Source organism: Podarcis bocagei, assembly GCF_964188305.1.
Source record: "Podarcis bocagei genome assembly, chromosome: 17".
Taxonomy (NCBI): domain Eukaryota; kingdom Metazoa; phylum Chordata; class Lepidosauria; order Squamata; family Lacertidae; genus Podarcis; species Podarcis bocagei.
In genome coordinates this window covers 31,918,377-31,932,656 of record NC_138143.1, presented here as the reverse complement: position 1 = coordinate 31,932,656, position 14,280 = coordinate 31,918,377, and the positions used below count along the sequence as shown (strand labels likewise).

The 14,280-nt window shown below is 42.9% G+C and overlaps 1 protein-coding gene across 13 annotated transcripts in view; it reads right to left on the bottom strand.

Moving 5' to 3' along the window:
• NRG1 (neuregulin 1) overlaps positions 1-14,280 on the bottom strand; it is a 513,412-nt gene that overhangs the window by 257,151 nt on the left and 241,981 nt on the right. The window lies entirely within an intron of this gene.

The window sequence follows — 14,280 nt, the reverse complement described above, 5'->3', positions numbered from 1 at the left end:
AGGAACACTGAACCATTCTTCTCATGTTCAGAAGCTGAAATATATTAATTCCTATTATGTTCACCCCAGGAAGCATAGCACCAAGACTGGGCTAAAAGTAAATATTTTCTACCAGAACATGACAAAACTGTAACTGACAAGTTGAACTCTGGAGGGAGTTTTCGGATAATTCAGTGAGAGCATGTGGGTGCATGGAATTCTCTGCTCATTCCTTTACTGAATGCTCAAATATTCCCTCGCCCCCCCCCCAAAAAAAATATTCACCAGATTTTCTCATATTTCCTCTTTGTCTGAGGACCAAATTACACATGATGCTCAGTAGCATGAAATTTCCCCTTCTGGGACTTTATCCTTCCTGCCACTCCAGCCCAATCCAGTTGTAGAAGGGATTCTTAGCCCTTTGATAGTTTTCCTAAAGAAAATTTGCCTCTTCTCAGCCTGCTCCCCAGCCCCACCAGAATAAAACACACATTTCTCCTTTGCAGAGGAGCTTCATGGGTTTGTTTGCTTGTTTTAGGGGGAAAGTCCTGGAGCGGTAAAGATTAAAATCCCTTCCCCCATATTGGTTTTTCATTCTAAATTGCACTCTTCACAGCTGCATTTGGTTGTCGTTGTTTTTTAAAGAAAGCATCCTACAATTAATACTCATCCCCAACTTCTCCTGGTTTTAGCTGATTTATGGCCTTGCACGAACAATAATTTGACGCCATCGCAAAAGGTATGGGGGCCAGGCCCCCTCTGCTCCACTTGTAATTTGAGCACTGGAGCACATGCAGAAAGATCGCGTGTCAGTCCCCAGCCAGGTACACGGGATGGCCTTGATATACTGCTGTCACTCAGAGCAGGCAATTGTGGCTTCAGAGACATCAGGGATGTGACACAGTATAGGGCCATTTGTTTTGCTCTTGTTTTTTGTTTGGCTTTAAACAAATCTGCTCAACTGGCCAGAGCATGGGGTCGATATTAAGAGGAAGAAGTAGGAGGTATATCTATCTATCATCTATCTATCTATCTATCATCTATCATATCTATCTATCATCTATCTATCTATCTATCATCTATCTATCATCTATCAATCTATATCTATCTATCTATCTATCTATCATCTATCTATCTATCTATCTATCTATCTATCTATCTATCTATCATCTATCTATCATCTATCTATCTATCTATCTATCTATCTATCTATCTATCATCTATCATCTATCTATCTATCTATCTATCTATCTATCTATCTATCTATCTATCATCTATCTATCTATCATCATCTGTCTATCATCTATCTATCTATCTATCTATCATCTATCTATCTATCTATCTATCTATCTATCATCTATCTATCTATCTATCATCTATCTATCTATCTATCTATCTATCTATCTATCTATCATCCATCATCCATCATCCATCATCCATCATCTATCATCTATCTATCATGTTTTTCTCCAGCTTTTCTCCAGAGAATACAGGGCACCCACCACCTTTATGAAACTGTGACACACAGTGATGCGGTGAGTTGGTTGGGCTGAGAGACAGCAAGTGGCCCGTGACTTCACAGTGAGTTTCGTGGCTGAGCAGAGATGTTGAGCAACATCTCCCCGGCCTGAGTGGAACACTCAATCCACCATGCCACACCTGCTCTTGGTCAAGCAGGAGGTAGGAGATAGGAGAGATCAAGACAAGACAGGAACAGAAAAGCCAGAAGGTAGAAGAAGGGACAAAAATACAGGGGTGGGGGAAGGGATAAATGCTGCAATAGGATAATGGCAGGTGGGGAAAACAAGGCACATGCGTAGAGTGTAGGGACCTATTTTGTTTAGAGCAAAGGGATCTCAAGCAGCTGGAGTGTTTTATCTGCCTTTGGGCATTTGAGACCTTACAGTTCATGTTTCCAAGCTGTTCTTGGCAGTCCTAAAGGAATGGCAATTCTTCACTGTAAATTAAATAATAATAATAACAATATTGTCACAAAATATACAGTCAGAAACTGGTGCTTTAAGAAAAGGCAGCTAGCAAAATGGAGTTTGTTGCCAGAAACATGACTCTTCTTTTCAAAGATATGGATTTGTCCCACAAACTAGAAAACGGGGAATAAAATCTTCACATAACTGTGATCTAGTTGGCGTGTTTCATTATGGGGGAAGCACTACTGGAAAAGTTAATACAAAATGTGGAATCAGGTCACTTTTAAAGACAAAGATTTGACAACTCAGCCATAAAATCTGAATAAGTCACCTAATTCTGGGCATAAGTTACAGACAGTGCTTTATGATTTCAAGCATTGTTTTATTCTTGGAAGCAAATTCTTTTAGCCAAAGGGTAGCTGAGTAGCCATGTAAAATTGCACACATGTACATACACTTAAAGCAAGCACAATTCATTTCATAGTGTCTTTTTACATGGATTTATTGATTTGGATTTATTTTACTCTTTCTAAATTAGTATTAGTTGAATTTAATAACCTGCCTTTGGTCCTCCCAAATTGCAGAATAATGAATGAATTGAAGAGCAAAAGCAGTAAAAAGCTGGTGTTTGCAAATTATTCAAATAGCGCACTGCACTAATAAATGATACTGGAGTTGTTGTTTTTTACCCACTATACGGGCAGAATGGACCCATTGTGAATATTTGCTATGGAACAGCTCTTGTTATATGTCCTATAAATCATTTCTGCTTCAAGAATATGTAAAAATATTAGAAACAAGTCTGTTTAGGGAAATGAAGTAATGGAAGTCAATGCAGGAGGTCAGAAGAGAGATAATCCAGAGAGTATGGGGAAATCCTCAGAGACCACTCTGTGCATCTGTTAGAGATGCATACAGGTCTATAGATCCTCCCTCCCCAGTCCTTGTACTGTTCTCGGAATACTCAGAATATGTTTGCACCAGCTGTTTTTCATATAAAGAGACCAAAGGGTCATCGGGGAAAATACACATACAAAGGACATTAAGGGGGCAATGCAATGTATAAGTGTTTGTATGCTAATCTTAGGAGTCTCTATGGCAAGCTGGGCGTAAAGTGAGTACTTGGTGCTGCAGAACAAGAGACAAAGATGTAATGGGTGTGTTAGAAATATGATGGAATGGACAAAATAAGTGGGATATGATTATATGTAGATACAAAGTCTGTAGAAGGATAGGGAAGGGTTTATTGGAGGGAGTTTCAAATGTCAAAGGCGTGCATACAGTCCAATAAACCAGATAAATTGAGAAGAACAAATTCTTCAGCAGAACTGTGATGGTTAGAAACAACAGGTCTGAAAAAGAGAACTGGGAACATTCTCCTGATGTTGAGGAGGAGAAGAAGAAGAAGAGGCAGAAGGGGAGGAGGAGTAGTAGTTTGGATTTGATATCCTGCTTTATCACTACCCTAAGGTGTCTCAAAGCTGCTAACAAACTTATTTCCCTTCCTCCCCCACAACAAACACTCTGTGAGGTGAGTGAGGCTGAGAGACTTCAGAGAAGTGTGAAAAGCCCAAGGTCACCCAGCAGCTGCATGTGGAGGAGCTGAGATGCAAACCCAGTCCACCAGATTACAAGTCCACCGCTCTTAACCACTACACCACACTGGCTCTCAGTGAGAGCAAGTTGCAAATGGGGGGGGGGGGGAGATCAGGGAGGCAAGCCAAAGGAGAAAGTATTGCATTAGTGGGTGACATAAACTATCCTCAAAGGCCTGCGCCTTTGAAAGTTTGGCCACCGAACCAACTAGAGGGGAAGTGACTCTGGACTTAGTCCCAGAACCTGACAAGAGATGCAGATATTGTTGAACTGGCGCGATCAAATTCAGCATATTTCTAAGTGAAAGATTGCACAGGAAGCCAATGAAGAGCCATATTTAATTTCAAAAGAAGTAACTTTTTAAAAAGGGGGGTGGAGCGGGAGAAGAGGATTAATTAGAAGGAAGTTGAAAGGGAGAGTCAACAGCGTCAAATCTCCCTGGGAAGCTTAGAGGTTCAAACCACAATAATAGATGCCCAGCTAGAATGTACACCACAGATTAGGAAAAGAATGAACAGGATCAAGAGGAGGCCAGCATGGTAAGCAAGCAGTTATAAAAGACAAAAGGGCTGCCTTTAAAGAATAAAAATATTGCCCAGATGAGGGGGAAAAATAAAAAAGAAGTACAGACTCTGGTAGAGCAATGTAAATTTTAGTGATGGGGAAATTACTTGAGGAGGTGCTTGAAACTTTTGAGCCCCCAGTTTGAGGTGAACACACACAAAAAAGCAAGTCTCAAATTGAGGCCTGCAACTCACTGCCATCACTCTCTGCTACTCCTTCTGCAAGAAAAATGCCCTAACCTTGTGCAAGTAGGAGGGGATAGCAGGCAGTGGACTCCAATTTACCCAGAATATATTCTTTTCCATTGTGTATCATGGAGTTTCTTCATATGTGCAGAACTCTGTAGCTGGCCAGAATGAATTGGAGCAGGCTCAATACACAGATATCACAGACTGGTTGTAGAGTGTTGTAGAGAGTGGTTTGGAAGAGAGATTCTTACTCTCTTGAAGCAGAGTTAGCACAATGGTGATTGCTACAAGCACACTTAAACTTGGTTCAATTTATAGCTACCCTCATACACCTTTAAGTCAACATTCCCCATAAAAATACTTAGACTAAATTGCAGACATTTAGCTTTGCAAATAAGTGAATGTTTCGTTTCCAGAGTTTCCAGAAATTACAGCAAACAGGTCTCTTTCTGTTAGCAGTAAACTGAAGATGATTAAGTTTCCAAATGACTTGAAAGAAAAGTACTTGGTTTCCTTACAAAAAGGCCCACACAATATTTGGGGTAGCAAAGATGCAGGCTGTAAAATCTCCCTTTGGGAGAAATTTAGTTCACTTGGCTTTTCTTGCAGCTGGGAGCCATATCCACATGACTTCTTGCTTGTTTCAGGAAGCAAGAATGGTGGGGGAGAATAGGAGGAGCAAAACAAAAGACTGCAGGGAGCCTGAAAAGTGCCATGCCCATGGGCAACCTGAGCTCAGGTTAACTCTTTCATACATGCAAGTGTGAGTCATTGCGGGGGCATTAGGCATTAAAAAAAGAGAGAGGACACACTTATTGATAAAATAAGGTAAAGGGTAAATGGACCCCTGGAATTCCGGGTTGGCGCCATCGCCGAATGGCGGACTCCCTCCGAGCTCCGGAGGGAGTCTGCTCGGCAGGGGTTGGGTCCTACCGCGCCGGCGACGCGGGGACCCTCAAAAACCACGGGCACGGAGCCCGTGGACATGGGGACCCGGCTGGCACCGCTAGCGCCCTCCCGACTCGTGAAGGAGCCTTTTTAAAGGCTTCGGATCGGGTGCCGGGGAGTGGCGTGGTGCTTTGGGTCTATCGCTTCCCCTGCCGAGCGCAGCCGCATGCCATTCGACGGAGAGCGCTGGCTTCTTCCATTTGAAATTCGGACTATCAACAACAACCCGTGAGTAATTGGGAAATCGGGTATAAAAGGAGAAAAAAAAAGAAATTTTTTTTCGGATTCGGCACGAGCGGGGGCGATCTAAAAAGGAAGTCAATCCCCTCCTGATTGTAAACATTTCAAAACAAGGACTGGGTAACCAAGATCGATTTAGAAGTTTACCGCTGATAAAAAGCATAAATTCCACGATGCGAAATTACAAGAATTGTGCTGGAGGAGAAGAGTGGAGGGTGAGAGGGAAAAGGCAACCCCCCCTGGGAACCGGGGCGATTTGCGGAGCCTGGCGAAGAGAGACGGAGACTTTGACAGCTGTCAAAGTAGCTGTCAAAGCTTGAGAATATAAAGAGGACTTTGTTACAAGTATTTTGCTGGCTAATTTTGGTTACAAATTGACATTATATGGATATAAATTGTCGAAAAAAAGAAACAACAACTTGACTTTTGGATTAGAGGATACAAAGTTACTGCAATCCCCCTAGAGGGGTTTCGGGACATTACAAGTGGTCGTATGTGGAAAATTACTCTGGGCTGTGCACAGGACTTATTCTCTGGGAAAGCGGCTAAACGGAAACAGTATTTTGTCTACAGAGGTGTTTACACTAAAAGGAGACAATAGAATTTTCTATTGAAGAAAGGAAGGGACTGGACGTAAGTTTTTGTTCCTGAATAACAAACCTCTGTAGAGATACCAGATTTCGGAATAAGAACGTTTTAGCAGCTGAACAAGATAAGAAACCTGAGAAAATAAGGAATAAAAAGAACAAAGGACTAACTACGACACGGAAAGAACAATGGGAGGAGCAACAAAGACCAAGGAAACTAAAGGCCTCTATTAGACTGGATTTTTGAAGTTAAACATCAATAAAACAAATAAATTTAAAGAAAACCGGCAAGGTGGAATGAGAAAAATTTGGCTGTGGACTTGAGACCTCCAGGCTGATAACACACAGATTGACGGACATGGGGAATTCAAACCGGGGAAGGGAGGGGGAATTTTGGAATCCGAAGGCTATGTAACCAACTTTTTGAATCTTCTTATATCTTTTATCTGCTATTTCTTTATATAACTTTGGTATTTTGATTTAACATGTTTTCTTTAAAAAAAAGAGGGAAATCGTGGAAGGAAATTGGGGCAGATCTTGGGGGAAAAATCTTTTTTCTATTTCTGTTAAAGATGAGGAGTGATGGTAAGATTCTATAAATTTAAATTGGCTAAAGGGTTAAACATACTAGGTTTTAATTGGGAGTGAGAGCTTGTGGAACCAACTTAGGGAAAGGGGAATACGGTCGGGAGGGGAAGGAGGGAGTCCTGGAAAGAAGGTTATGAAAGCAAGAATGTAAATTTGTCTCTCTTTTTCTTTCTTTTCTTTGTCTTCTCTATTTTTCTTATTCTGTCATTATTGGAAATGCTAATAAATATGATTTAAAAAATAAAAAATAAAGGGTAAATGGACCCCTGACTGTTAGGTCCAGTTGTGGCCGACTCTGAGGTTGCAGCGCTCATCTCGCTTTATTGGCCAAGGGAGCCGGCGTACATCTTCCAGGTCATGTGGCCAGCATGACTAAGCCGCTACTTAAACCAGAGCAGCGCACGGAAATGCCATTTACCTTCCCGCTGGAGCGGTACCTATTTATCTACTTGCACATTGACATGCTATCGAACTGCTAGGTTGGCAGGAGCAGGGACCGAGCAACGGGAGCTCACCCTGTCGTGGGGATTCAAACCGCCAACCTTCTGATCGGCAAGTCCTAGGCTCTGTGGTTTAACCCACAGCGCCACCCGCGTCCCTATTGATAAAATATACATGTACTAATTCATTTGTACAGATGCTAAATTATGGGTAATGAGTTGCATCTAACAGTGCTGTTCCACTTATGCAACAGATTTCCATTTGCGCAATGGAACTTCCCCCTCCTCACTTCTGCATGCTCTCAACCTCTGCTCCAGTGGGTTGGGGGATTTGGATGGGGCACAGGGAGAAGTCCTGTTGTGAGGCTGAGGCTGTGACCTGTGTGACTGCTTGATGAGTTGTCCAGGTGCTAGCTGGAAGGCCCCTGTTCAAACCCTATGAAGGCGCTTTAGCTTTAAACTAAACTAGGACTGAACACCTTCTTCTTAAACTATCTCTGTTTACAAGGGTTTGCAACTAACATTGCTTTAACCTGGGTCAAAATTAAATGAGTGGGGCGTTTTTAACTGCAGGGGCTGCAAGTTAAGGACACACATTATTTTTTCACTCTCTTGTACTATGTAACAGTATTAATGCTAGGATTAAATGCTCTCTTTAGATATATTTAAATACTAGCTTTAAAAAAATAAAGTTTTCTACCACTTGCCTATCTCAAAAAGGCATCTACACAGAGGTTTTTTAATTTAAATTTAACTGATAAATTGGTTAAAAGGTAAATGATTAATCAACTTTTTTCTTTGTTGGCTGGCTGCGCTCATATCCACCCCTTGGAAGGTCTCAGTAGCAGTTTGTTACTTTATTTTGTAATCCTCCTCTCCGCGGAATGTTATGCATGCTGGCAACTAGTAAAAGGACCAAGAATGTGAATGAAATAGCTCATACCAGAAAGTCCCTGTTTCTTGAGGGAGAAAAATGCGAAAACAATAGGAAGTTATTTCCAGAAATCATTCATGAAATATCAAAGGCACCACCAACAAGCTCGGTGCCCTTTTCTCTCTCATCTTCAGCATTCATTCATAAGAAGAATGATTCATGCAAGAACTATGGTGAATGGGCAGCAGCTTCAATAGGCCCACCTATCTTGGCATATGACAATGTAAGTTAAATGAGTTCATTGAACAGGGAGAGGGTGGGCAAGCCCATCAGGAAGTTCAACACGCCTCTCCCTTTCTGGACAAAACTAGAACAGTGCTGGCATTTCTCCCCTGGACTTCTTAAAAGCATAGTTTCTGAATATATGTAAATTAGGGGCTCTCCTCCCCACACAGATTAAAAAACAATGATCTCTCTCTCTTTCTCTCTCTCTCTCTCACCCATTACAAGTTCAGTTCAGTTCTCAGTAATAATTATAAACAAACCTTCCCTATCAATATTTACATGCACACAGTTGCCTCAAGGAAGCTCCGTCCATCAATATGCTTTGACTTGTTAGAAACTTGTTTAAGACAAGCCTGTACAACCTGTGACCTACCGGGCCAAATGCAGTCCAGCCATGTATGGTAGCCCACCGATACTCAATAAACATCCTGCTTCTGCAGGATGGGGCTTCAAAAGCACATCGGCTGTCAAGTACTTGGCAGACCACAGTGTTTGGTTGTTGAGCTGTTTGGCTCAGTGGTGTAGGCCTCACTTAAAGAGCACAATAGTATTAGAAATCATGCCAAACAAATGCTGCAAATCTGAAGCTAGGTCACGTAGGGCCTTAGTAGGCTAAAAGGCATCAGCCCAAGAACATAAGCAGAATTTGCTGGGTCAAGCCAAAGACTCATCTCGTTCAGCATGCTGTTATCACAGTGGCCAACCAGATGTCCATGCAAAGCCCGCAAGCAGGACCTGAGCACAAAGTAAATGGGACGCGGGTGGCACTATGGGTTAAACCACAGAGCCTAGGACTTGCTGATCAGAAGGTTGGCGGTTCGAATCCCCGCAACGGGGTTAGCTCCAGTTGCTCGGTCCCTGCTCCTGCCAACCTAGCAGTTCGAAAGCACGTCAAAGTGCAAGTAGATAAATAGGTACCTCTCCAGCGGGAAGGTAAACGGCGTTTCCGTGCGCTGCTCGGGTTCACCAGAAGCGGCTTAGTCATGCTGGCCACATGACCCGGAAGCTGTATGCTGGCTCCCTCGACCAATAAAGCAAGATGAGTGCCGCAACCCCAGAGTCGGTCACGACTGGACCTAATGGTCAGGGGTCCCTTTACTTTTATTCAAAGCTTTACTTCCTCTAACAATGGAGGTGGAACTCAGCCATCTTGGCTAGGAGCAACTAATATCCACCAAGAAATATAATCCATTCAACTAGACATTTTGATGGAAGTTTGAGACCAACTTAACAGCACGAGGAGAAATAATAATAAATTCTGTTGTTGTTAATTTGATTTATTAGCCGTCATTCATCCTAAGATGACAGAGCAGGTCACAACAATTTAAAATACAGCATAATTTTTTTGGGGTTTTTTAAAGACCAGGGTAAAGAGGTGCATTTTTAGCATAAAAGGAGAAACTGTACAGTGAAGGTGCCAGACACACCTCTGTGGGGAGGGAATTCCACAAATTAAGGGCTGCCACAAATAATGTCCTCTCCTGGGGCTTCCCGAACTTTGTAATTTAAACTATATTTCAAAATAAAATTCCGTATCAGAAAGATCTTCACACACAGGAGGGTCTGTAGCAAAGGAGGTGTATTAGTGCCACAACGCCCCTCCCCCAAAAATCACTTTACCACAGGCCTTTGTGCCACCGTGTGAGGAGAACTGGAAGCTTCCCCTGCGTTTGATATTGCTGCGATAGCAGTAGTGCGTTTTCCCACACATATATGTCATCCACAGCCTTAAAGGTGAGTTTTATGCCCCACGCTGGGCTTGCCCCACTGATGGGGGTGAGTTTCACCAATCCCTGCACCGAGTGAAATTGTTCTTATACATTTATTTATAAAATTTATATCCTGCACAATCCTCCAAAGGAGCCCAGAGCAGAAAATGTAACTGTGGTTGTCTGTCATGGGAAGGTGTATAGGAATACATTAATAATAATAATAATAATAATAATAATAATAATAATAATAATAATAATAATAATAATTTGTACCCCACCCTCCTCGGCTGCAGTCGGGCTCAGAGTGGCTAACATCATATAAATAATACAATATACATAAAAACAAGCAATCAATCAATTAAAATGCATCCCAAAATTAATTCAAATAAATTAAAGTTAAATTTAAAACTGGACAAATGACAATCCTCAGGTTAAAATTGAAAGTGGTTAATATTCGCCAGGAACAACTGTTTCCACTGATATTCTAAGGACCTGTGAGCAGGCTTCGTGCTTGTTCTTATACAAAGAGAAAATGAGTCAGACTGAACCCTGACCAAAGGCCTGGAGGAACAGCTCCATCTTGCAGACCCTGCAGAAGGATGTCAAATCTTGCAGGGCCCTGGTCTCTTGTGAAAGAACATTCCACCAGGCTGGGGCCATGGCCGAAAAGGCCCTGGCTCTGGTTGAGGCCAGTCTAATCTCCCTGGTGCCCGGAATCTTCAGGGTGCTGTTATTTGCAGACCGTAAAGTCCTCCGTGGGGCATACAAGGAGAGGCAGTCCCATAGGTACGAGGGTCCTAGGCCATACAGGGCTTTAAAGGTTCATTCGTTTGATTTACTCTTGAGCAACATGCCCTGCTTCCCTTACTATAGAGTATGGGCTAGGATAACTTATACTGCCCTCTTTGAGTCTTGTACAGTATAAAGGGTCACTGGACACCGTACAAATATATCAGAAGTTGTTTCTGTCCAATCAAATCCCCCACATACCTTCACTACTGTTCTTTCAACAAATCAGTGGTCTTGGCCCCAGCAGTATGGGTAGGTCTCCAACTTTGTGGCATGTATTGCTAGGTTTCTATTGCTCAGTCCTATAAGCTACTGCCTCAACTTACAGCATCAGGACACCAGGGATCCAAAAGGGAGGATCTCAGTGCTTTTTATACTGAGTGATAAAAGATGAGGCAAAGTTAAAATACATTCCACTGTAATGACAAAGGAGGTGCTTCAGACTTTCCCACATCTGGCAATGCAAGATAGACTCACAGGGAATAACAAAGGGTTAGCTAGAAGTTGTTGAAAACACAGATGCCATCCTGAGAGATGTACGTCAAGAAAAGACTTATGAGGAACGGTTGAGGGAGTTGGGTATGTTTAGCCTGGACAAGAGGAGACTGAGAGGAGATATAATACGCACCCTCAAATATCTAAAAGGTTGTCACATGGAGGATGGAGCAAGCTTGTTGTCTCTTGTTCTGGAGGGTAGGACTCAACCCAATGGCTTTAAGTTACAAGAAAGGGGATTCCGACTAAACATCAGGAAGAACTTTCTAACAGTAAGAGCTGGTTGACAGTGGAACAATCTCCCTCATTAGGTTCTGGATGTTTTTAAGTAGAAGCTGGATAAGTTGAAATTCTTACATTGCAGAGGGTTGGACTAATTGACCCTCAACTCTACAGTTCTATGAATTCTATGAAGAAGAATAGGAAGTTAACAAACTCTCTATAGAAAATGTCAGAACAGAGAAGAAACAGCAAAAAGGTGACATTTCAGGGGGCACAAACTTAGCTGAAAGAGCAGTATTACAGAGTGGGGTAGGGTGAGAGAGAATCGCCTCTGCCAACTCATAATCCATGCACCTCTTGTTGAAGCACATGCAAGAGTTGGAGGATCATGCCTTGCATAGTGCTGTGGACTGCCTCCTTTCTAGTGTCCACAGCCCATTCTGTGATATGCGATGTGATCGTTCCTCCTCAGTAGGCTGTTTGTCAAGAGACTGGGTCACACACTGCCTGCAGTGTTTTAGATCATCTCCTTTCGAGCGCATGCCACTTGAAAAGGAGGCAACGGACAGCAGTATGCAGAATGTGATCTTTGCCCTCTCTGTCCAAAAGGGAGGAAGGCTCTAATGGAGGGAATCATAAACATTATGGTCCTCCCACTCTCTTGGCACGTGCCTTGATAAGTGGGGAATGGACTGGGATTCTGCAGCAAGATGTGACTTTTTAAAATGGGGAGGGAGGCCTTTTGTGGGGAGGAGGAACTATTCCACACACACACACAAAATACCTCAACCTCATCTTTCATCTTAATATAATGTAGACCATTTTCACAGTAATGAATAATATTGGCAATTGGGCTTTGAGGTTTTGTAAAATTAATTTGTAGTTTCCGAAGGAAGAGTCTAGAGAGGGAACTGAAACATGGTACCCGGAAGCTGTACGCCGACTCCCTCGGCCAATAAAGTGAGATGAGCACCGCAACCCCAGAGTTGGTCACAACTGGACCTAATGGTCAGGGGTCCCTTTACCTTTACCTAGATGTTGGGGGGGGGACTATATTTGGGATCTCACCTGCACCCTCTGGAATGTTACAGCATAAAGCTGAAGTGCTCTCCTTGTTATGCTTTAGGAGGACAAAGACAAACAATGCTTTTCTTTCATTTCTTTCCTGAATTTAGACATACTGGATTGTACAGAGAATTATGATGAAGTCCTGGACAAAGTGTAGGTTGTCAGTGCCAGGTTGCAATTTGTCTTGGCTCTTCATTTAAGTCTCATGATTGCATCTATATGATCATTTGTGGAGTGTGTGCGCACATCATTCTAATAGCCATATATTATTCTTGGATGTGCATGTGCACGCCAAGGGATGTGGCTGCAATTGATCCCTCTTTCTCAACACACAAATGGCACATGCAAATCACCCGCCTGAGGCAGCACATACTCAGAGAAGCATTTGCTCCACTCCTGATCTTACATAACTGTACTTTGCTGATTGACACAAAAGGAGTGGCACTTTCACCAGCACCTGGCTGGGCTGGGCCGCCAGGCATGCTATTAACATCTCGAGTCTGAGGATCACGTACAGGAGAGGGCTGGTGTGCCAAAAGGCAAGCAAGCTGAATGCTTTTATAGGTAGTCTTATGTGGGCACATATAAACATACAGCTGGTTCATTGTTTGGCTCTTGCCTGTGGGCAGAACGAGTTGTTTGGTGGCGAACAGAATTGCAAATGCCTCCAGTGTGCAAAAGGGTGGGAGGCGCATGGAAACAGCCAGCTGGAAGGGCTACTTAAAGCCTTCCTCTCTCTGCCTTTCATTTTCTCTTTGCAATCCTTTCTTCAGTTTCTTTTCTCGCTCCAGGACTAGGTTTCCACTTTCAGCCTGTCAGTGCTTTCTGGAACCTTCTCTTTTTCACACGCTCTTTTTCGGGAGGGTTTCTTCTCCCCTTCCCCACCTCGGCAACCCACTATACAGTGGTACCTCGGGTTAAGAACTTAATTCATTCTGGAGGTCCGTTCTTAACCTGAAACTGTTCTTAACCTGAAGACCACTTTAGCTAATGGGGCCTCCCGCTGCTGTCGTGCTGCCACCGTGCGATTTCTGTTCTCATCCTGAAGCAAAGGTCCTAACCCGAGGTACTACTTCCGGGTTAGCAGAGTCTGTAACCTGAAGCGTCTGTAACCTGAAGCATCTGTAACCCGAGGTACCACTGTATACCCTGAGTCTGAACAGCGATGCTCACCACTTGATTCTGCTGATTAAATGAACTGGAAGGTAGGGATTCGGTGCAGGGAGAAGAGTCTTCACTGTGCTCCTGCCTAGAGCAGGGTTTCCGAAACTTGGGTCTCCAGATGTTTCCGGACTACAATTCCCATCATCCCTGGCCACTGGCCCTGCTAGCTGGGGATGATGGGAGCTGTAGTAAAAAAACAGCAACAGCTGGAGACACAAGTTTGGGAAACACTTGTTTACAGTTGCTTCCGTAATTGTTACCATTTGCAATTATGGCAGCAGACAATCTCAACAAGAAGTCAAAACAATTACATAATAAAAAAGTAAAAATAAAAAACAGTGATAAAGGAGATAGCTGGGGGGGGCAGTACTTCTGTGAAAAAATGAGTCGGTTTAAAATGAACAACACAGTAGTCCAATTACCTGCCGGAAAAGTCTTGCCACAGTACTACAGTTGCTATCACAGAAAGAGTGAGAGGTAGGATAATTCCTCACTCTAGCCAGGATTTGTAAACCACCAAAATAAATTATTATTATTATTATTCATCCAATTTGTATACCACCCTTCATCCGAAGATCTTGGGGTGCTTCACATCATCATCATCATCATCATC